Source organism: Neopsephotus bourkii, unplaced genomic scaffold, assembly GCF_033783945.1.
Source record: "Neopsephotus bourkii isolate Nb327-2 ecotype Australia unplaced genomic scaffold, CSIRO-AGI_Nbou_v1 NB_272, whole genome shotgun sequence".
In the NCBI taxonomy this organism is placed as follows: Eukaryota; Metazoa; Chordata; class Aves; order Psittaciformes; family Psittacidae; genus Neopsephotus; species Neopsephotus bourkii.
This window is the reverse complement of record NW_026900781.1, coordinates 3,696,503-3,720,227: the sequence shown is the minus strand read 5'-3', so window position 1 is coordinate 3,720,227 and position 23,725 is coordinate 3,696,503. Positions and strand designations below refer to the sequence as shown.

The 23,725-nt window shown below is 39.3% G+C and overlaps 1 protein-coding gene across 4 annotated transcripts in view; it reads left to right on the top strand.

The window, feature by feature from the left end:
• LOC133208492 (uncharacterized) overlaps nucleotides 1-23,725 on the top strand; it is a 276,640-nt gene that overhangs the window by 79,097 nt on the left and 173,818 nt on the right. For all 4 annotated transcript variants that reach the window (XR_009724384.1, XR_009724385.1, XR_009724383.1 and 1 more), the window contains exon 3: nucleotides 738-818. The gene's annotated coding sequence lies outside the window, so the exon portion shown is untranslated. The remainder of the gene's footprint in view (nucleotides 1-737; nucleotides 819-23,725) is intronic.

Genomic DNA, 23,725 nt, shown 5'->3' with positions numbered 1-23,725 from the left:
TAATCAAGGAGATGCATGCAACATTTGCAATACATGTTTTTTTTTCCATTTTAGTATTTAATTTAGAAAGGGAGGACTTCTCAGAGATACAGTATACTTACTGTAAGTAGCAGGGTCTTTTAATGTACTCATGTTGTGGGCATAAAGTAAAAATGCAGCTCCTAAAGAATGTTCTATCCAGGATTTTTAAAGTAGTCTTTGTACCTGGACACCGAAGGAATTATGGAGCTTTCCAATGGAAATTGAAAGTAGAAGAAAACATATAAGAAAAGGCATGTTTCATATTTGGCATAAGTTTTTCTTTTTGTAAAATATAACCATAATCTGGAAATGTGATTTCCTTCCATGTGAGAACTGAGAAGTTTCTCTGCATATAGAGTGTGAAATAATATCAACAAGTCAATATGTGGATACAACATAGTTGCCAAATCATTAAACCAACTAGGGATGACTGCTTCTTTTTTGATGCTTCTATTTTTACATATCATGCTGATTTTCCATCTACAATTACTTTTCTTAATAACTGCATTTCTTGTGGTTCTAGTTATGCCACAGATGAATGTACCACAGCTTCATTTGAATGCACAGAGAAAAGTTCTAAATAAAAACGTATATTAAGAAAAAAATCTGAACAACAATAGCAAAAATCCTTGCAACTCTGAAGTATTATTGTTTAAGTCATGGATTTGATGACTTTTTATTGTGTAACACATTTATAATTCTTTTTAAACATTTAGGAATTCACCAGATCTTTTTGTTACGTGGTTGCTGAAGCATTAATCCTGGGACAGAAGTAATGATTGATGAACACCCTTCAGGTAAGAAGTCAGATGTATGCCATTTGGAATGGTTGTTCATTAACTTTCCCCACATTGTTTTGGTTAAGCTTCAATAGCAGCATCAAAACTCACTGAATATAAAATATAAATCTCTCATCTACATGAATGTTTACATATGTCTCTGTAAATCACTCTGAGCAGGTTTTTAGTTTTTCCCCTAGATTTGGTAATTCTGACAAGAGATGACATTGCATGTTAAATGATCAAAAGATTATTGCAAAATATGGTCTGTCATTTCTAATTCTTCCATCAACCCACCTGTCCCTGTAGGAATTAGTTCCATCTACTTTAAGTTATACCAGACTGGAGCATCTATTCCATCAGGCTTTACATCTCTAAGCCACACTTGGCTTGGTAAAAAATTTTGAGGTTTGCCCCTTAGTAAACTTTTTACTAGTTAGTTTGCTAACACTTTGATAAAATATCTCCATGAGGAGGAAAACAAAATGCGTTTTTGTGTATTTGTAGTGAATTCCAAGCTCTAGCTGTCTAGTGTAGTCTGTTCTGCCTCTTGTGATCCACTTTTATTCACTCAAATTTTGTGCTTGGATCTATAGTGGTCATGACTAATCTGATACATGTTTTGCTGCATCTCCATATGTCTTGGTTTGTTAAATAAGGACCTCATAAGATTAATTTTTCTCAATACATCCACTCTAGCAAACATATCTATGTGACGCAAGTACAGTAAAAAGAGAATGTATGCCAGTCAATGGGTGTTTCATTGCACAAAGCAGCAAATCCCCATCCTCAGTCATCTTGTGTGATGTTGATGAGCTATGATTATTATGATTACATAATTATCCTATGTAATCGATTAGGAGGGTGGGAACAAACAAGCTGCTGCTATTGTAGCCTTTACTCTTGGCACTGTATAAAAGAATTTCCTTAACTTCTTTTTGAATTTTATTTCACATTAGCTGTTACAACTGTAAGGCCTGAATATATGGACAATTTCAGCTTTTCTTGGGTGGTTTAAGTAACTGTTTCTTTGAGGCTGGGCCAATTCAGGATGTAGTTGTCAAGTTGTTGATACCCTTGGAAGTTAATCCAAGCTTGTTAAAGCCTACACAAATGCAAGCAAAGGTTGGTCTTGATTGAATTCTTGCTCTGTTGCAAGCTTCCTGGGAAACTGTGAGCAAATCCTTTAGTCCCCATATTAGTGGGATATAAGTGCCTACATGCCTGTGTGCTTGCATTTCTAGTAGAGAAGACGGTGTGTCCAGAGTACTTTCTTTTGCAAAGCTTTGATATAGAATCATAGAACAGTTAGGGCTGGAAAGGACCTTAAGATCATCTAGTTCCAACCCCCACAGCCATGGGCAGGCCCTGGGCTACACTGAGCTTTTTGTGCACACATCACCTAGTGCTGGTAAAGCAGAGCTGTTGGGCAGTCAGTGCTCAGAAGTGAAGGTGGGTACTGGTTCTGTGGCTCTCTCACTTCTGGTGTCTTTGTAATGTATAGGTGTGAGGCAGCTGCTTGGACCTGTCTTGCTTTTCTTTTTGAGCTCATTTCCCCGTTTTTAATAATAATTTGGGGGTTGTGTGGCCTTTATGTTCTGTACCTCCTTGAGTTCCACAAACAAACAGAGAAGATGTTCCATCTCCTGAGCTGTGAGGCAGTCACCCTGGTCATTTTTTTTTTCCAGACAAAATTCAAGATTGTGTGGAAGAAACCATTGTAAATTGCTACTATCCTGGGGACACACACTTAATGGGCTGAGCCTCCTAGCAACACATTAAAGTATAGGACCATTAATCAGAATTGAACTATATTTTTTTTCTTGTTGTTTTCCTTTCGTACATTTAAAACATTGTTTTCATGTTCACAGAAACTTTAGGTTAAAGAGGAAAAAGTAATTACCCAATACTGCCTTTGCAGCTAAATCATTGCACTGAGGACCTGAGTGCACACACCCCAGCTAATGTGTCAAGGCTATGGAAGAAAGTGTGAATATTGCATAAATCCTCCTGTCTTTCTTAGGTGGAGTCACAGAAATACACTGTGCATTGTATATGATGTTAACTATTGTGGTAGGATTGTCAAGCTTGAAAAAGCTATGGCTTTGCTGAAGGTAAGCCCTATTGAAAAGATAAAATTTGCTACTGATACTGCGAAAGTACAAAGTACTACACTTTTTAAGCATAGAGGCTTTTAAAATTCTGCAACAGCAAGCAGAACCAAACCCAGCCTTCAGCTAAAATCTGAAAGCTAGTTAAAGGAGAATAATTTCATTATACTGATTCTCCTTCTTGGCAAAGAATATCTGGGAGACAGAATTTATGCAGCTGGGTAAGTTTGGTTCAATTTTGCTCTTAATTTTCCTTTTTCTTCAAAAGACATAATAATCTTGGACATACTATCTGCTCCTGATTACAGAACCACCTTAATGTTGTACACTTATTTCAGTCCCATCTGCCCTCATTTTTCCTTCTGCATTTATATTTGGGGCAGAAGGTAATAAGGCAGCTCTTTAGAAAAGATTGCCTTGATATGCAAGGCCTTCAGCTGAATGCTTATGAGATAAAAGGCAAGTTGAACCTAACATATCATTTAAGGCTTTTTCAGTTGAAGGTGATTCCACTGTGTTTGTTCTGATGGCTCATGGAAAAGCATGTAAAAGACTGTCAAGTTGGCTTTTCTCACTAGAAGAAACTGTTGAGCGCCTTTTCCCTCCAAGTCCCCAGAAAAAGGGCAAAGGTGAATAACTTCTGGGAGGCTGCTGGACACTGAACTTGACTGTGGTACAAAAGGTGCAGCTATTTAATAGAGAAGCAAGATGAGGAGCCTCAAATGAATTAGCTTTACAATACTAGAACTGTAATAGAACTGTTTGCTCACTGTTTTAAGCCTTCAAAAAGGGGTGGTGGTGGGGAGAAGAGCAAACCTGATGCTTTGCTTGCTAGTGCAGGGAGGAGTGGCTGAGAAAAACATGAGTGTTTGAAAGTGAGTTGGCCTGTTTGATTAAACTAAAGAGAACAAGGTATATCCACAGATCGTCTGGATGCATGTGGATTGTTTCATGCCAGAGACTTGTATAAAATTGAAAAAACAGAGCAGGCTTTTTTTTTTTTTTTTGGTCTGTAGCAGGATATAACTAGATTGTAAACTTTGGCAGGACTCTCAACATCTGAATGCTTCTTGAAGCTCTGGCAGTGCTTTTGTAAAACTGATTCTGGAACTGGAATAAATGAGAGGGTTTTCTGTATTCTTCCTCATGTTAATTAGGTGATACAGTAAGTTTTCTATTTGTCCAGAAAGAGGTCAAAGCTAACAAGTACTGGAGAATGGAGGAGCCAAACAAGGATAAGTAATGAGCCAATTTCTCAAACTGGCAACAACATACCGAGAGTTTGGAAAAAGTATGCTAGCAGGCTTCCTTTATTATTATAACCTCTTGAACAGAATAATCCAGTCCAAAGAGCTATAAACGCTTTCCAATAGAGAATTTTATGACCTAGTTTCTGACTGAAGCACAGTATCACAGTGTGTTGAAAAAACTTAAATGAAGATGCTGGTGGCAGTGCCTCTGGTGTGTTGTATTAGAAACTCAGTTACTTAGGCATTCCTGCTCTTTGCAAATACTTGTTAATTGGAGTCAAGTGGACTGAACTTGAAGCATTGGGTTTTTTTTTTGCAGGAGATGTAGACATTTAAATGCCTGGGTTGGCATGGAGAATTTTCATAGGATGTCTGAGTTTTTTTAGCACAGCACTGTTTGGAAAAATAATTGTTCTACAGTTATTTTAACAGTAACTCGGCAATTATAGGATGCCTTTCTAGACCTTGTGTTCCTTTAGAACAGTGAAGTGGAGGAAAAAAGTGCATTTAGTCTGTTCACAATTATAAATCGCTTGGAAAGAGGCATGGAAAAGTTTGATTAAGATTCATTCGATCTATGGCCCTCCTGTGAGGAGGAGGGCAAAGATTTCAGGGGGAATGTGCGGGGAAGGAGTGACAACAAAAATGTTGACCTGATTTGAAGAGCAAATTGTCTGAAATTGGATAAACACTTCTCTTTGTTTCTGTTAGCCCTTGCAGGAGGCATCAGAACAAGCCACATTTCAATTAGCTGCCCTGGTGAGAGGCTGGCTGGCATGGCATTTCTGTGGCGGGGAGGAAGCAACATAGAAGTAAACTAGAAAGCAGTTACAAGTTGGTGGATTCAGTTTTTGCTCCCTTTTACATTTTTCCTGTAATTCACTGATGCTGATGAAAGCAAGGCAGCTACACTGATATCCGTCACCTGTGGCTGTGACCAACATTATCTATTCCTTTCTCATGCCTCTTCAAGGAGGTAGGCAGTGAGGTTTTGAAAGCACAGACCATTCATGTCTCAGCCAAGAAGAATTTCTGAATGTTGTTGAAATACATTAAATAAGACTTGGTTAGCTTAGCAAGAGCTATAGCTAGAATTCTTGCAGTGTTTCAGTTATAATTCCTTTATTATTCCAGTTGCTTATAACTTCCTGAAATGCTCATGTCTCAAGTTGAAATTTTCCAGACTTGATCTTGGCCTGACAGTGACCTTTCTTCCCTTTTCTTCTTTGTTTCTCTTTTCTCTGCGGTATTAAGTGAATATGGCTTGGGCGTTTCGTTTATAATGAGAAGAAAATAGTAGAAAAATACACTTCAGCTGTTACTTTAAAACTCTGAGACTGAATAGCCCAAGTGTTGCGGCTGCTGAAGAAATGGTGGTGAAAATCATCAGAAGTGCTTCTTGAATCTTACCAGAACATGTTGGAAGGGACACTTAAAGGGCCATGAACTTTAGGTCTTAAATTTTAACGTTCTCCCCATCATGCACATATATTACACTCTTTCATAATTATCACATGCAGTTATTTTGGCCTTATCAGTGATCAGCTGAATTGAAGCAGTAATCGTTGGTGAAAGAACAGATCTGTTTTCCACTGTTTGCAATGACCCTGGCAAGGCACTGCTCATAATTCAGGAACGGAGTAACACAGCTGGCAAGTGCTGTGCTGGGGTGGGCAATGGGAGCCCTCTGGGTCACGCTCATCCCACAGTTCAGGTGGAAAATGTTGAAGTTGCCAAAAACTCTTCTCCTAAGAAAACATTTAAACAAAAGACAAATTTTAAATTAATTTTCTGACAAGCTCTATTCAAGGTGTAGTCTACAGTAGTTTAGACCAGAATGCAATTGTCTTAGGGGATGGGATTTATTCCTGGGATGGAAAGGGTAGAATAAGTTGTCAAGTGCTTTCCTTTGGATTAATGCTGTTATGTCAATTAACTTACATAAAGACTATTGATGATGGTGGTGATATTGCCAAAGACCAGATTGTGGGGTTTTACTTCTTGACTCATAAGATCTATTTCAAGAGAGAGAGTCATGTGTTTGCTTATTGGCTTGCACACAAGCATGCTTTGCCTTAAAGACTGTGGTTTTTGCAAAGGACAATCAATGTGTTTCTATGAAACATTGTAAGAAATTTCGTTTCTAGAATTGTTTTCTCTTGGGCTCTTCTGTTCCATGGGAAATATCAATTCATGTGCATTCATGAATCATCTTTGTTTCTGTTATTAAATGGATGTGTCTTCCCATTGATGAAGACAAGTGTCTGACTCTGAAAGCTGCAGGGGAGCAGCAGACAGAACAGAAGAACAGAACTGCCAGGAGATCTGGCAGAGCTTCCCATTGTGCTCCAATTTTGTTCCACTGCCCTTTAACAGGGTTTAAGTGATTTCCCAAACTTTGAACCTCCTGTGTAACATCACAACTCTCCTACCTTCTAGAGGACTGTAGAAACTTTCTTCATTGCCTGTCATAACTGGCTATGGTCACCTACAAGATTGTCCCTTGCAGTAGCACTTTAGTGCTGTTCAGACACTGCCTCAGTTGGAGGGTAAAAAGTAACTGTGCCAGCGTTTCATATTGCTGGAGAATCCTTACTTCTTGTTGATGAATAGTACTATATATATAGTTTTTTTTGAGATTTAAGAATTTCAGGATTTAAGATTTAGTCAATAAGTACAGAAGTCCTATCACAACCATTTTCATCTCTAAAAATTAATCAGGATATAACTGCTGTATCACAGAGTGGAACCTACTGTCTTAAAGCTGCATTGATCTGTCATAAAAACCAGAGCCAAATACCAGGACTTTAAAGAAAATTGTTCTGTATTGCCAGTTTATACCTTCAGAACAAGAGGGACTGTTTTCATTAAGTCAGCCATGAGATTTCAGTCTGAATTGCTGTTTTCTCAATGGGAATCTTGTCAAGTATGGCATCCTTCTGATCTATCCCTGAGTGAGTCACAAACTTCATAGTAGTGACAAGGACATCCGTTGATGAAATATTTTTGGGGCCTGTTTGCCAGGGAACCCCTGGATTCTGAATTCTTTCAGGCTTCCCGATACATGGTAAGTTACTAAAATGGAATTGCTTGGAACAGATACAGTAAACTTCAGATTCATAAATTAAAATATAGCCTCATCCTAAAAGCTAACCTTGTCCATCCTGATGGAAAAGAGCAATGCACACTTTGGTACTGGCAGCAGGGGTAGTAAGTACCACTGCAAATGTTGTGGGTACATGCAGTCAATGTACAAGAAGTTTTTGGTGAAATGAACTAATCAAAATTTCCTTAAAAATGACAAACTTATTTTTCTGTGATGCTTTTCTTGTCATTTCAGTCTGTCACTGAAGGTACTGGTTTAGGTTGGCTCTCTTCCATGCTGTCTTTGGGCTTACACTTTCAGTTACATTTTTAAATGTCAATTTTTTGAATGATAAGCATCTATTTCCATCACAGATATTTAAATGAAGGCTCACAGATGTTAAAATGAAGGAGTATCGAGAAAGTTGTTGTTTAGAGACTTTTGGACCAACCTTCCTAAACTCTACACTTGAATGGGTGTGTTTTTTCAGGGTTACAGCTAGATGTTGATGATTCTGTCAGATATTTAGGGTGGATTTGTAATAGGAGCATGGAACTAATTTTATCTTATAAATTTTATGTTCAATGCTTTCTGGATTGGTTTTGCGTTGTCATCTGCTCTTTCGCTATAAACATAATTATTTTGCCATCCAGAATGGGCCTTGGCGTTGGAAACTTTAGTCTCAAAAGTCTTTCTGTCTTGAGGTATTTAAAAACTGACTGGGCATCCTTTAAACTGTTGAAACAAGTTTAACATGGAGAGATGGTTGGTTGGTTGTGTTTTTAGTTTTTCCATTCCCCCCTCCAGTTATTTTATTATTAGTCTATGTTGATGAGTACTTCAGAAGAATTCAGTTTTACTCCTGAAATGACAATCAGCTAATCACCCTTGCTTTGTCAGTTCCCCAGCCCCCTTGTGCCTCCTCTTATGTATGTGCTCTGTATGCTAATAAGATATACCAGACACCTAACCCAGTATAGGCAGAAAAAGCTCCCTGAGATTGCTGAAGGAACTGCCATGCAGTAAATTCACATTTTGTTTGAAGGCTGCTGCTGTTCTGCTGAAGGAAGGTTCAGAATAGCACTTTCTTGGTGCCTGGATAATTGTGTGAGTGCTCCCTGGGTGTTTCACCTCCCTCCCCCACTTTCCCAGGGCCCTCCAAAGTAACTGTAATCCTCCTGGCTCCTGTTTCTTCCACCAGAAAAACACATCAGCTCACTTAGCTTGGATAACATCCTGCTTTGCAGATGTGCTCTGTCCCAGGGAGGACAGCTCTCTCTCAGGCTGGGCGCTCCTTGGGTTAGCGAAGTGCTGGTGTCTCTTCTCAGCCCTCTTGGAAATGATTAATTATGGTTATGTTGCTGCTCCGTATGCAGGTGGGGTGGTTTCTTTTAGTTTGGGGGTCAGTGTAGGAGGGCTGTGTAGCCGTGTACATTGAGTACATATAGTGATTCATTGGTTTAGATTATGTGTCATCTGAAAATTCCACTTGAAAGTTTATGCTTGCTTTGGGATGCTTACAACTCACAAGTTTTTAAATACATTTTTTGGGGGGGTCACAATTAGCATGTAGACTGTTGCAGGGGGAGATTAAGCTGAGGTGGAAATACTTGTATTTTGCAAGGAAGCAAAGAGCATGGTGGCTTATTTCTGCAGTGCAGATAACTGGGGATCTGTTGGAAGTGAGGGAGGAGGATGCACTCTTATATATCACTGCCCTGAGTGGGCTGATTGGAAAAAGCTGAGCCTCTGCTGTGTGCTCCAGTGCTGATAAGGGCTGTATTTAGCTGACGGGGAAATGAATTAGAAAACATTCAGTGTGTCTGTGAAAAGTAACAGTATGTCTGTGACCTTGGAAAAGCAGTCCAGGGCTGCCCAGTCAGGAAATCTTCAGGCATGGAGGCACCAGTTAGATGGCTGACCTGGGGAAACTGGAGGCCTGGAAACCAAGAAGTAGGAGTTTTGCCATGATCAAAGCTGAACTGAGCAGGAATATAGTTTTGTTAGTAGGCTTGAGCTGCTTTCATCTGATGGAGATGGTGCCTGCTTGGCTCATGCTGGCACCCAGCCTCACCGTACTTTTCCCAGGAAGTATCAGTGTAAGAGATTTCTGTGTGCAATTCAGTTGCTCTGGCTGGACCACCCTTGGGTAGGCAGATTACAGCCAGTTGAAGCTGTGCTGGTGGCAGCGCTGTATCTCGGCCATCTGTAGGTTGAGATATGCTGGAGATTAGGCCTGTTTCAAGCTGTCTCTTTCATGGCCATACCCTTTGTCTGATCTCAATCATTAAGAGATTAGGTTTCTTGAAATATCAGCATTTGTCGCCCCCCCCGGCTGGAGCAAACCACTTAGCCCACAGATGCTGGAAGGCTTGAATAGGTTTTCAGTGCAAAAGAAATGATGAGTTCCTTAAATGTATAATTTATATGGAAGAATAATCTTTCACCCGCAGAGTGTTGGTAAATGCCGGTTTTTGTACTGTGGTCAAGGGCATGCACTGATAAGCTGGTGGAAAAAGGAGTGTAGTGAGAGTAGATATTTCTTCTAGGGAACGAATATGATAAAAATAGGAATATGCATCAGAGCTGGAATGCTGACTTCTTAGAGTTTCCTGAATGTGCACTGGTTTAAAACTCTCTTCTTATTTTCTATGGGGACTGTGTTGCAGGTTTTGAGCCCTCTATTTTTCAAATAGAGCCTTCATCAGAAGGAAAAGTTGAATACTTACTACTCAGAGATCTATTAAAAAATCCCTAAATGGCAGGTGAAGTGGGGAGTTTTTGATTCACATGCTGTACTTTCTGAGAAAGAGTCTGAAAACACGCAAAAAAATGTTTTTTTGTTGCTTTGGCAATCAAGGATTTGGCCAACTCTTTGGGAAAGGAGTACAAAACATAGTGTACACGCTTTCATTTATTTGGAGGGGACCTCTGCCGAGCTTGATTGGTTTGTATTGGCAAACACTGAATTTCAGTAGATAATTTCTGTAATGTTTTACTACCATAAATTGAAAAGGCCAAGCTCTGGGTCCTACACCTGAAACCATTTTCCAGACTTGTGGGCATCAGTCCTTCCTTCAGTGCTGGTCTGATTTTATGGTCCAAGCCAAGATCTAGACCTGGATGTGCTGGTATCTGTAAAGCAAAGTTGCAAGCATTCATGATAAAGCTTAGTGTGGGCTGAACTTTTGTGTGACTTGTTTATTAGGGAAATATCTGGTAATCTCAGACTTGTGTTGAGTAGCTGACACAAGCTGGTTAACCCTTTTTTTTCCTGTTTTATCAGTTCTTATTGAAAAATTCCCCCAAAGTAGCATATATTGTTTTTTAATAGAGACTGTTCATAAGGAACACTCTAATATATACTCTGGGTGCATACTACTGTTTATTCATAGATTCATAGAATGGTTTTGGTTGGGATAGACCTTTAAAGATCACCTAGTCCAAGCTCCCTCCCATGGGCACAGTCACCTTTCACTAGATCAGGTTGCTCAAAACCCTGTCCAACTTGAACACTTTCATAGGACAAAAACTAGGCTGGATTAGGGCCTTTGGGTATTCTTTGCCTCAAGGTAATAGCAAAGTAATTTGTATTATTGCATACAGTTATGAGTATTACTGAAATGACAATAGTATCTCCCGTGTAAATGAAGGATAGGCATGATTTTTTTTTTTATCTATAGGTTGTCTTATTTTCACCAGTTAACATGAAAAAGTACATTTTCCTCTTAGATGAATTTTTAGCCAAATTATACTCTCTCAAATCCAGAGGTGCAATGAACTGTTCTGCTGATTTCTTTGCAATGAGTTCAAATTTCTGCTTATACTACTGAGGAGATTGATCCATACCTATGCAAAAGTATACATTTTATTCTTATTTTCAATATCTCCAACTTTCAATACTCATAAGTTACTATTTTAAATACGCTTTAAATTTTTTTTATCTGCAAATCTTCCCACATAATTTACTTAAAGTTTTAAGACAGCTGTGATTGCCTTTTCCTGTTCGCAGCTGTTCCCTTTCTTGAAATTCAGACTGAGTGAAGCAGTTGGTCTAGGCATTGGTGGTTTAATTCAAGGGGAACTTGCTGCTCACTGATCTTTATGCTAACCATAGACAATGTATATGTTCACATATGCCTGTAGTATACGATACGTACATTTAGAAGTTACTTACTTGTGTGACTTGATCTATGAAGACAAGGAGGAGAACCAGCCTGTTTGTTCAGGAAGATCTCACCAAATGCAATTGTATAAAACTCTAATTCCACTAACAGCTTGCATCTGGCTGCCTGGGAATGTAACTCAGCAGTTAAGCCAAGCAAAGCAGGGAATGGATTGCAGCAGTTAACGTTTGGGTTTTTTTGCACTTGAAATTCCCCGTTTAGCTTTACAAGTGTCCTGGAAGCTTAAAACTTGTTCTAGAAGGGGTAATCTCCAAACCTTGTTGCCTGGCATGGATTCTTGTACTTAACGGATAACTGTTATCAAGTCTCTGAAATTCAACCTGTAAATTAGGAAGCTGGGATTCTCTGGGGATGTGGGTGCAGGACTCTGCTGTATGAACTGGGTCTTGGCAGGGTTGCTTTTTGTGCATTTGCACAGGAGGGATGGAGATGGAAGGAATTTAACCCCAAACAAACCATTCTTTTTGAGAAGATTGTTTATTGAAGTTGGCTTTAACATAGGTAGCATAGCAGGAGAAGTGCAGTGATTCTTAAGTACAGCATTGGCTTGAATGAGATATTGTGTAGTTTGTCTTCCATTTGTAAGGTTATTCTGGATGTGCTATGTGTTGCTCCAGCCAAGGTCAGATGCAGGTCATGGGATGTGTGTGTACAGGCTGTCTATAGTGGTATATAACAGAAGCAGCTGTGAGGTATAGAGCTTTGCCACTCTCATGTTATGATTTGAAACACCACTAGGCTTTAAAAAACTGCGCATTTTCTCATAGCATTGGCTGTTCAAGTGTGTAATGGATATTCTTAACTGCAGCAAGAAAGCATATATAGTAATTAAAACAGAGCAGAAGAATTAGTCAAATTTGGCACAAATCACTGAGAAAGTGTCTGCTTTAGCTGTAGATATAAATGAAGCACTAGCCAAAATTACTTTCAAAGGTTTTAATTACATCTGTTTTAATTTAGGATGTAAAATGCAGGATATTATTTTTTAATATGAATTTAATTCATGTTTAATCTGCAGATTGCAATATTGTTCCAGCAGGAATTATATACTTGGGAGTGGGATAATTGAAAACTTCCTTTTTGAGCTGTTTGTAGTCTGTTGCAGGGCATGCTGTCCAGAACCGCTTCTTCTCTGTGTACACGCAACTGGTGGTGATGTATCATTTAACAAAAATATCCCCCCTCCAACACTCTTCATTTTAATGGAAGTGCATTATTTTGCAACAAGTTATTCATACTGCAGATATGTAAACCAGTCATCAAAACGTAGTATGTTTTCTATATAGTCCTTTAATTTTTTCCTAGATGTGCATGCAGTAGGACTGGAGGCTAGTACTGCTCTAAGTATTCTAAAGCTGATTGCTCGTAAATGAAGAAAAATAACATGCTTGAGCTAGCCAATGTTTTTTCTCGAGTTAACGTACCCCGGATAAGAAAGGGGCCTTGTGTGTGCGTGCATGTGTTAGTTAACATGTTCTGTACTGTTTGATGGCTGTGGGGGTCATTCGCCAATAAAGAGTGAGTTCAAAATGCCCCTGGTGAGAATGCAAGATATGGGTGTGGGAGGGACTGGTGTTCTTGCAAACCTGGCTGCTTGTAGAAAGGATTTTGAGTGCCATTTGAAAGATCAGAGCTGTTGTATAAATCAGCAGGTTCAAATGGCCTAGATCTGAACGATTTGGGAAGATTATCTGAATGAATTTCAAATGCTAGTGGCCACTGTATTGAATAAACTGAAACAAGCAGTGAGTTGGGCAAGAGAAGCAAGAAGAAAAGGTCATCTCTTATCCTCCCACTCAAACAGAGGAAGGGCAACCAGGAACTGCTGCTCAGCGAGCCTTGGTTTTAGTCCTTATGTAAACACATACAATGGTGAATAAAGTTACAGGTTTAAAAATAGAAACTGTGTATATAACAGAAACATGAGTTGGAAATTATGTATATGGGGTAACAATCATAGGTATTATATAGCTTAGTTACATAAACGTGGAAATTGGGCCAGACAAATTGACAAGCCTTTCTTTGTTGACATTATACTATTGGTAGTAGTAGGAGACTGCAGTTCATATAATATGATTTGTTTTCTGTGGGAGTAGCATAGAATATTTTCTTGTGAGAACTCAATACCATTTTAATGGACTAGTCTGTGAAAGTTGGAACCTGACTGAAATTGAATACTGGCAAAAAGAAGAAAACTCTTCTCAAATCCAGAAACAGATGGCAGTAACAATATACAAGGTTAGGGAGTGTCAGCAAATGGGCACTGTAGTGTTTTTTCCATCTTATTTTAATGTATCTTGCTGTAGGGTTGTGGCATGTGGATCATATAATCATAGAATAGTTAGGGTTGGAAAGGACCTTAAGATCATCTAGGTCCATCACCCCTGCTATGGGCAGGGACACCTCACACTAAACCATATTACCCAAGGCCTCATCCAGCCTGGCCTTGACCCTAACAGGAAAGAATTCCCTCCTTATATCCAATCTAAACTTCCCCTGTTTAAGTTTGAACCCATTACCTCTTGTCCTATCACTACAGTCCCTAATGAAGAGTCCATCCCCAGCATCCTTATAGGCCCTTTTCAGATACTGGAAGGCTGCTATGAGGTCTCCATGCAGCCTTCTCTTCTCCAGGCTGAACAGCCCCAACTTTCTCAGCTTGTCTTCATACGGGAGGTGCTCCAGTCCCCTGATCATACTCATGGCCCTCCTCTGGACTTGTTTCAACAGTTCCATGTCCTTTTTATGTTGAGGACACCAGAACCATACACAATGAATGATGACAAACTAGCTCTCTTTCGCTTTGTTGTATTTTCCCCTCCACACAAGGAGAATCAGCTGTGCACAAATGGCTTATCTTGCTGTGAGGAGGATCTGAGGCTGTATGTTTTTAGCAGTGTGTTGATTTTCATCAAAGGAATGTCTGTGCCATCGGTTTCAGGATCATGTCTTTTTAAGAAGGCTGCTCCGTTTTGTGTGTGTGCATGTTAAGAGTATCGCTTCTTAAATATCTGTAGAAAAACTTTGATCTATTGGTGATGTGGTCCTGGAGATCTTTATTGTAAGAACTCTCTTCCACAAATAAGAGCTTTGAGAAAGCTGTTTCTCATGTAATTACTTCATGTAATTGCCGAGCTAGGATTTATTCTCATTCAGTTATGAAACTAAGATACTACTGGATGCGTGCTTCAATTTTTCTGTTGTATCTTGGGAACTCTGGGTTCACTTTTATTATCTTTAGAAACCTGGAAGCTTCTACTGCTGGGGAAGATTCTGTTTGGGAAAGATACAGTGATGGTAAAAAAAACAAGTTAGAATAACTCTGTCTGTCAAACACATCTTTGATTTAAAGCTAGTTGCTAAGTCTAATAACAATGACAGAGCAAAAGCTATTTGCCTTTCCTTATTCTAATGCCTAAATCCTTAACAGACTGCTTTAGTCCAGTCCCTGGAAACTGAAAGCCACTGTAATATTACTACATCTTCAGGTGGAACGCTCAGCAAGGCATAGCTTGGAGAAGAGCATGTACTTCAACCATTGTTTTAAAGGCAGTTCCCTCCAAAAGCTGACAAACAAAACCCATGCTGTATTTGAAGGTAACTAGAAAAAAAGTGTTGCCAGAGAAGACTCAAAGGAATGTAGACAAAGAACATTTAAAAACAAATAAACACTTCTTCAAGATAAACAGATAAATGAAATGCAGTTAGTGTCTCCTCTGCCCCCAGAAGGGAAGTTACCAAGAGATTTAAAGTAATAGGGGATGTAAAAAAAGTAATCTGACTAGAAATTTGACCTCTGCCAATAAACTTGTAAGTACTTTCTGTTGCCTGTTGTGCAGAAAGTATCCTTGCTGAAATGAGAATGAGGGAGCTCTGGCCTGTGCCCTGCATGTTGTTTATGGCACTGGCATTCTGCTGCCAGTGATGAGCTCTTCGCAGCAGACCAGGGATGGATATTGGTTATGGCCCTAGCACGTTTTCCTGTGGACATCTAGATGTTGTGCACTGCTGTATGTGACCTCAGAGTTTCCAGTTCCTGCCATGTGTTTGCTTCTCCCTCAATCTCTACCTTTCACTCCATACACCCTCTTCTAGAACAACACAGGAAGTATTTGAATGGTGGTGTCTCTCTTGTCTACAAGGAAATCAGTTTTGTGACAGAGGAGATGAATGGGATGTCCCAAGACTTGACGGCTTTTGAACAAGCAACATGCAGTTAAGTACATTTAAATAGGCAGAAAGTTTATTAAAAATATCATGCCTACTCAGGCACCATTTTATTCTTACTGCAGTGGTCTGCATGTGTGCAGATTGGAAATCAGGGTCCATTTTCTTGCGTACTGTGTATGAAGCACAATCACAGACCATGGCTAAATAAGCCTAAACTTTCAGTTACCAAATATAGTAAGTCACTGGGTGATCTACTAAACTTTTTTCTATATTAGCATGTACTATGAATTTCCTGCATCATTTTCATCTAAGAAGACTTACAACTTAAAAAGCCTTGACAAAATAAAACTAAATGTCATTAGCAATCACCTTCCTTCTCCCTCTTTGCCTCATTGCCTTGAAAGGTGATCTGCCGTTGTTGTAAATTATGATGAAAAATATGGAGTAACCTGTTGCAATATTGAAATATTTAATGTTATGTGGAACTCAAAGGTCCTGAAGCTAAAAGTTTTCATTACGGTGATGTTTTTGTCTTTACCTTGTTTTATGTATTGTACAGCAGGTAATAACGCAACATCTCTCTCCACCTCACCATTCCCTCCCCCCCCCCAAGTATGGGCCTTTTTTAGTAAAAGCAAGTAACTTTGTAATGATTATTAGCTGTGTCATATGTTTATATTTATGTTGATTTTATATATATGTGTGTGTGTGTGTGTGTGTGTGTACTTAAAAATTACGATCTCTTATTACAGTGAGAATGTTGTGGAAGAATGAGTTAGAAAGGTTCCTGAGTACGCATGAACTGTTGAGGCGATCTTGGACTTCTGGATCTGAATGTCCTCAGAAGGACAGGGAGATGTTAGTGGTGTGGAGCAATGTTCGGTTGTAGTCATGTCTAACTGCTGCTTTTATGCATTTATCATGTTGAATAAATAATCAGGTGAGATAATGGTTGGCATAACTCCTGTTGCCTCTGAGTTGTCTTCTGCCTGCAGTTGTCATTACAGTAAGCTCTGCTTTTGCTGTGTCCCTCATGTCCATTCAGGATCACAGCAGAGTTAAACTTAGGTGGCTGAAATGGTTAACTCCTGGTGTTGTTAGCCTTCCTCTCCCCTGGGGAAGTCTTCCTTTTCAGCTGAAACCCCCACTGTAAAACTTCTCTGTCATCACAGTAGCTCACAGTTGCAGCACAACAAACCCAAACCAGCGTTTTTATGTTCGGGGAAGCCTTAAATTCAGGCTAACCTAGCCTGCTGCTGGGTGAACAGTTGTTGGGAGTCAGGATGAGTCTGTGTCAAGGGAATAACCAAGCCAGTCTTCTGCATGGGTATTGCTCACATTCAGCTGTGACTGCCTTCAACATCTCCTCACAGGAATACAATATTTTGAAACTTCTCAGTTGTCCTGAAAGAAGAAAACACAAACAAACCACAGCTGCACTGCATACTTTGAAAGTCGTGGAAATGCCAAGACTTTACAATTACAGTATAATTTTTTTTGCATGGCACTTTTAAAGCTTTTTGCAAAGAATCATAGAAAATACTGATTTGGCGATAAGCAAACAGGTTTGGCTTAAGGAAGAAGCAATCCATTTTTTTTTCACACTTTTTGAACGGAATGTGAGATTTATGGTTTTGGGATTTGTTGTCTTTTGTTAGGAAGTGACAGGACTTGAAATCTTATTCTTTCTGAAATATTTCAGCATTTCCCTCATTATTTATATCTTAATAGAAAGTCTTGAGCTTGATAGTTGGCCTCAGTTTTCCAGTGTAGACAGAAGAACTGCAGACTGCTCTCTGGTCTTGTGAACTTTAGAATCCTTATTTGGTGTTGGAATGGATTTTGTCACTTAACAAAACTGAGAAATGGGTTGCAATCACAACATCCCACATTTGTTTAATCCTGTGTTTGTTTTTTTTAATATGGAAATTGTTGAAAAGTAACTGGTTAAACTTCAATAAGAAGCTTAACCTCTTTTCTTGCTAGTTTCTTGTAGAAGAGAGAATGTATGTTATAATAATTTGATAGGTTGCATTAGTAATCTAAAGTGATTTTAAGTGCTGTCAAGTCAAAAATATTGGTTAAGTAATGGAAAGAAGGGAAAAAGAGGATTTTTTTTCCTTACAATATTCATTATGTTGGTTTTGTTTTTTCCTTGTAGTTTGGCAATCACTCTCTCTCTCAGAAACCTGTTTAATTGGTAGAATGAAGCGTAAGTTTTATAAAACTATCCTGTCTGTCTGTAAAGTTCTGGCTTTGTTTCATTTATGTTTTCTCATCTGTTGAGTCTGCTGAGCAGAGGCTAATACAGACGAGACACGCAGCCTTTACTTGCAGTAACTCTGTCAGTGCAAGTAGCTTGCTTACTCCGTATTTATCTGTTCATTTCTCTTGGAGCTCATTAATCTGTCAGCATGACACAATCCTTCCAATGAGATTGTGCCAAATGTTACAGTAGCACACCAGCAGAAACCTGCGTGACATTTGTTTTTCCAGAGATTAAATAAGATCATTTTCCTGTCATCTAATATTTATGCCCAGTGCAGTCAAAATCCAACAGTTGTTTAAGTGGAAATAGCATAGCTGTTCAAAAGTATTCCTGAAAACTTAGTTCAGGCTTTACGTACCCTGCTGCCTGACCCACTACCCTGCAACACTGCTTTGAAGCAGAAGGCTAATGATGGAGAGAGCATAGAATAAGCCTGACTGTGGGGGAGAGCTCAGCCCACAGGACTCCAGTGGTATTTAAGACTGAGCTTTAGAGCTGCTCAAGAATTACTGTTCCTTAGACTGTTAGGCCTGACCGTCTGTCAGAGCTATTAACTTCAGAATAACATATCCATAAAGAGAATAGAGTGGCTGGGGAGGAGGAAAGGGAAGGGGCTATTTAATTTTTCTTGAAATAATGCTTCATTAACCTATGGAAAGAGAAAAGGCTTCTGCTTGATGTATGAGGCTCCCATAGTTCTGGGTGGTGTACAGAAATAGCTGGGAATGTGAAGCATTCAGGAGAACCTCAGGATCAAGTTTTGGCTTCTTGAAGCTTTCAAAGCCTCACAATTCAGCAGGTGGAGCTTGCTTTGTGCTGGTCGTTGCAGCTCAGATCCATCTGAATTCCTACAGGTCACTTACAGGTACCTCCCCTCTCCCCCTCTCCAATGTATCTGTTGGTTGTTTGTTCATATGTTGTTTGTTAAAAACCACCAACAAAAAATAAAATAAACGTCTTCCTGCACTGCTTAAAATATTATGCTTACCTGGAGCTGGAGCTTCAGTTTCTTCTGCTGTATGTTATTTTTTTTTGAGCATATGTTCAGAAAATGAGTCATGCAGGGTATTTTGATTATTTGTGGATCTCTCCATCTTGCTTTGAAAGCACGTTAGCATTACTTACATGGTAATTTTGGTTGGTGGTGGCATTCAGTAGCAGAGTCTGAAATACAAGCAACGTTTTCTTGCAATTAAGAAAGCAGATTAAAAAAAGTCCTTTATTAATTTCATTTACTCCCAAACAAGCGGCTGCTTGACTTCAGCTCAAAGTGTGAAATGTTTTGGTCACCCTTTCCTAGCATTGACAGAATTTTTGGACTTCTGCCAGAGGAACAGAGCACAATTGAATGTATGAAGACGGATACAGTAAAAAAAAACAACCCAGCAAAACAAACTCTGCTAATAGGCTTTTATGAGTCTGACTCTTTGCTTTTTTTGCTGCTTGTACTCTCATTTTTGTCTAAGCAATGAGTCTATGTTAGGTTTATTATTGATTATTATTAAAAATACTTTTTCTTCCTTCTCTTATTGAATTTTGATTTTTGTCCTTTCTTCTGTGTTCTTGTTTTCTTGTGCACTTTTTCTGTTCTTTCATTAACATGGATTTTTCTTTTCCATCTCCTGTTCACAGCTACAATTGCTTTCTCTCATAAAAAATATTTTGCTTTTTTGTGTTTCTCCTGTCATGCTATTTCTTATATTCTTCAAGCTATGTATTCACTCTGTTTTCTCCTTCCCTGCACATGTGCCTTGGTTAGGTCCTCCTCTTCCCTGTACTTTCCCAAAAGAATCAGTGTGCTAAAAAAACCCAAACCAAAATAAAACTACCCCAACAAATGAAAACAACACCCAAACTTGGGCCATCCTACTGATCAGGTGATTCATATCCATGACAAAGTGGGAATGGCAGTACATATGTAAAGCTTTTGACTTCCAACCTGAGTGAACACAATTACAGAAATCCTTTTTCTCAGACTTTTAAATATACAAAATCTTATGCTCCTAGAGTAGGTTAACGGGGAGAATCGATATATTACAGGAGTGTCACCTGTGCTGCTGGCTATAGCTGTTACTGTGTCAGCATTTCCATCATAAATTTTTGCTTTCAAGGGTTTATAACTCTGCTATTAAAATTCACTCTTGACTGAAACTTGGCATACAAGGACTAAGCCTGGAGCAACCCCCACCCCCGCCTTTGACTTTTTAAGCTAAAGGAATGCAATGAAAACTATTAGTCTAATGATTAGAAACGCAGCATTATTGCAACCAAAAACCTAATTAATTTACTTATTTTATATGTTAGTTTTCAGTATGGGCATATATTCTAGATATTTTGGAACAGGAGATTGAGTGGACTACCAAAAAAATCAAGGTAAGAAAACAGATCTTCTCCTTGATAACACTTCCATGATATTTCTTGGAATGGATTTCAGTAGGCCATTTATTGCACAGCCCTACTGCTTCAAAATAAAGGCTTTAAAAATTCTTATTCAGTAAGCCAAGTGAATGTAGATCATTATATGCCTTAAGAAAAATAAAATCTTATAGAAATCAGGAGACTGAATATTCCAGGCTCTTCGGTGCAGGATATTTTGAATGCTTCTAGCTTACTCCAGTTAGACCAAGCAGGTTGGGGCATCCTTGGGTGAGCTGCAGGCAGGGGGGCTCTGTCTGCTGTCTCTGAAGAGGTGTTTTCAGATGGTGACCTGCACCAGACAGACTGCCTGGCTCATCTGTCATTGCTGGAGAGATGCCTCATTTCTGGGCAGATGAGGTTGAGACAAGCAGGATCCTGTTCTTAATGAGGTAATTTAGGTCACCCAGCAATCACCTGATGTGGGGCAAATTTCTCCTCTCTAATTGCCTGTGGGCAAGTATCTATCCACACAGCCTGCTGCCAAATCACTTGGTGTTAATTGGCACCTTTTCTTGTCATCCTTGAAGGGAAGTCTGAATAGGAAGATAACCCTTTCCTCCTCCTGAAAGTAGGTGGCAGGATTTAGACTGCTGCGGTGTTTGGGAGTTAACTGTGTTCTTGAGTGTTTGGGATTTAACTGTATCTGTGTGGCTCATCTTGCACATCTCACCAACTCTGATGTGACATGTGAAATAAAAGATGCAAACAGAAAAGATGCTGGGAAAGAAAGAGATTTTTCCTTTTTTCTTATTTTTCTTTTAAAGAAATTATTTAGTGACCAAAGCAGGTGTTCTGATCAGTCACAATCTGCCTTTTAATATGTGCTAAATAATGTTCAATCTTGGAAGTCAAAGGGTTAAATATTTGACACCCAACATATATAACTGTTTATAATAACAAAAAATCGATTTGAATGGGAACAGGGAGTTAAACTGACCAGCAGAATTGCCAGTGTGTTCTCTTATAGGACTGAATTCTAATGACTAACATATAACAGCAAATTTGTATTTTGAGTTTGTTTTGGCCCATATACCAGGACACTGGCATAACGAGAATGAACTGTATTAGAGGTGTCTTTGTCAATGCTTTGTCACTTGACTTTTTTTCGGTGGGAGGTGGGTGGTAGAAAGGGGCTTATAGGATGAAAAGCTAGTCATTATTCTATCAGAAGCCAGCTGTATGGCTGCTAGTCACAGCAAATAAGCCAGGCCAGCCACCAACTCACTTATTTCACTGTGTCCAGGCTGAAGGCAGGGCAAGTGAGTGGGCTGGTGGTGGGTCACCCAGGTGACAGGGAGTGATGGGAGGTTCTGTGCATCTGCCCTTGTCAGTCTGAGGCCAGAGGGAGCTGCTGGAGTCTTCCTCCTTCCTCCGGAGCATCTGCCAAAGTCACGCTGCTGCTTTTTCAGTGCCAGCTGTGATGCAGTCAGCCTGGTGAGAAACCATGCGAGGAGTGTGTGTGTCACTGTTTTCTGCAAAGTAGTGCCAGTCCATGCATGTGCTACTGAACTTTTGGCATGGTGGAGAGGTTTTGGCTCCTGGTGCGCTTCCAAGAGGGCTTGCTGGTGCTTGCCCAGTAGCTGACCTCCTGGGAGCAGTTCTGGATAAACAGCTGGATAAATTGCTTATTTTTTTCCCTGTCTCTGAATGCTGATACTGTAATGTATGCCCTCAAACTGGCCTAGCTAATATTAGAAAATGATTGGGTGAAAGGATGATAAGATTTATTAATGCTTTTAAATCCTCAGACATATTTTTGTACGAATGGGAATAGCCGTCCTACCTTTCATATTGCTTTCTGTTTTAGAGTGAGTGTTTTTGATATAACCCAGAACATCTCTCATGCAGTCTTGCCCTTCTTTCTTGATCACAGCAAGCATTTGAAGCTATGCTCACTCCTTTCCTGACGCGTTGGTGTGTCTGGGGGTGTGTGCGTGTGAAAGGGGGAGAAAACAGGCTTGCTGGCAGGATCTTATTTTGTCATGTGATTTAAATCCAAGGCGCTTTGAATAAAAGTTTATAGGAGCTGGTTCAAATCATTATAAGTAAAAGAACTGAGATTCTGCTCTGGTATTATAAGCTAAAATAATAGTGACTGTGATTCTTAATTCTTTCCAGTGTCAGAGGAACTGCCCAGCCTTATGACCAGGCTTCCTGTCTCTTCTGAAGGCTTGTTCAGGAAATGGCAGAATGCACAAAAAGGGTCTTTGTCATTGAAAAAGTTTGTTATTGTGCAGTTGAAGTGCAGCTGTTGCATATTTCCTTACTTAAATTTGGACCCTTCCTGGGGTTTCAGTCCTCTAATTTTTCTGCCCAGGTCACTGGTCTATGGTGCCTATATTTAGCATATTACAAAAGCTTTTGTGGTCATTTGAAGGCTGAAGAGCCTTCCTGTAAAACTCTGCTACACCAATATTAACTACCTCTGTTGGAATTAATAATATGAAAGGTGGAAACTGGAGGGTTTTACAGAGAAGTTTGAATTCATAAGCTACATCACTCTTTCCATATTTTGAAAGTTTCTGCAGGTTCTGAGGACTGTACAGCATACATGTGAGAGAGTGTGCTCTCATAAAGAACCAAAATGCTTGCTCCCATAAGTCAGGAAAACCATGACCTCTTTATAGGAGCTGTCTTGTCAAATGGCTGTAGTGACTGTATTAGTCAGAAGTTGCGTGTTTCAGTTAGTGAAGTTTATTTTACCCTTAAATAATGGTAGGCCAGATGTTCTAGACTTAATTTACTGGATGTATTTGTGATTTGTTGATGTTTCAACAGTTCTGTAAGATACCTAAGGGACGAGTGCATGACTGTGTCTTTCTGGTGGAAGCTGTTCTGATCAGTAAGGCAGCAAATAAGTATGTTTGTTTCTTTTACTTTGTTCAAGGGTCTTACCTGTTCCTCTCTAAGAGTTATTACTAAACATCCTCGCTACTCAGCTTTTGGACAATGTTGTTGTGGATCACTTAACCATAAGAAAATTCTGGACTGGGACTTGACAGTAGACACTATGTGAGAGATATTTTGAGATTTTTATATACTAACATATATAAGGTAGTATAAAATAAGAATTAGAAAACATTGAGGTAAAGGTGTTTGTCTTGGGTTTTAAACTGTTTTTAACCATAAGTGTGTACTGAGCATATTTCTGATCACTGAAAATATTTTTTCATATTGTGAAAAAATCACAGAAGTTGGATAATTGTTGGCTAGTGGTGGTCAATGACAAACAAAACAGGGTGCTGGTTTTTGTTTTTTTTTTACATTTTCATTGCTTAGTTTTAGATTTTTACATGCTGAGAACAAGAATAGGCAGGGTAGCCCTCTGAGTGTGGTAAAAATAGTATCTTTGTAACTGATCCTGTACATCATCTTGGTTGTTCAGATTTAGCTCTCCTTGTATAAGTGGACTATGTTGCTAACACATCCTCTTGG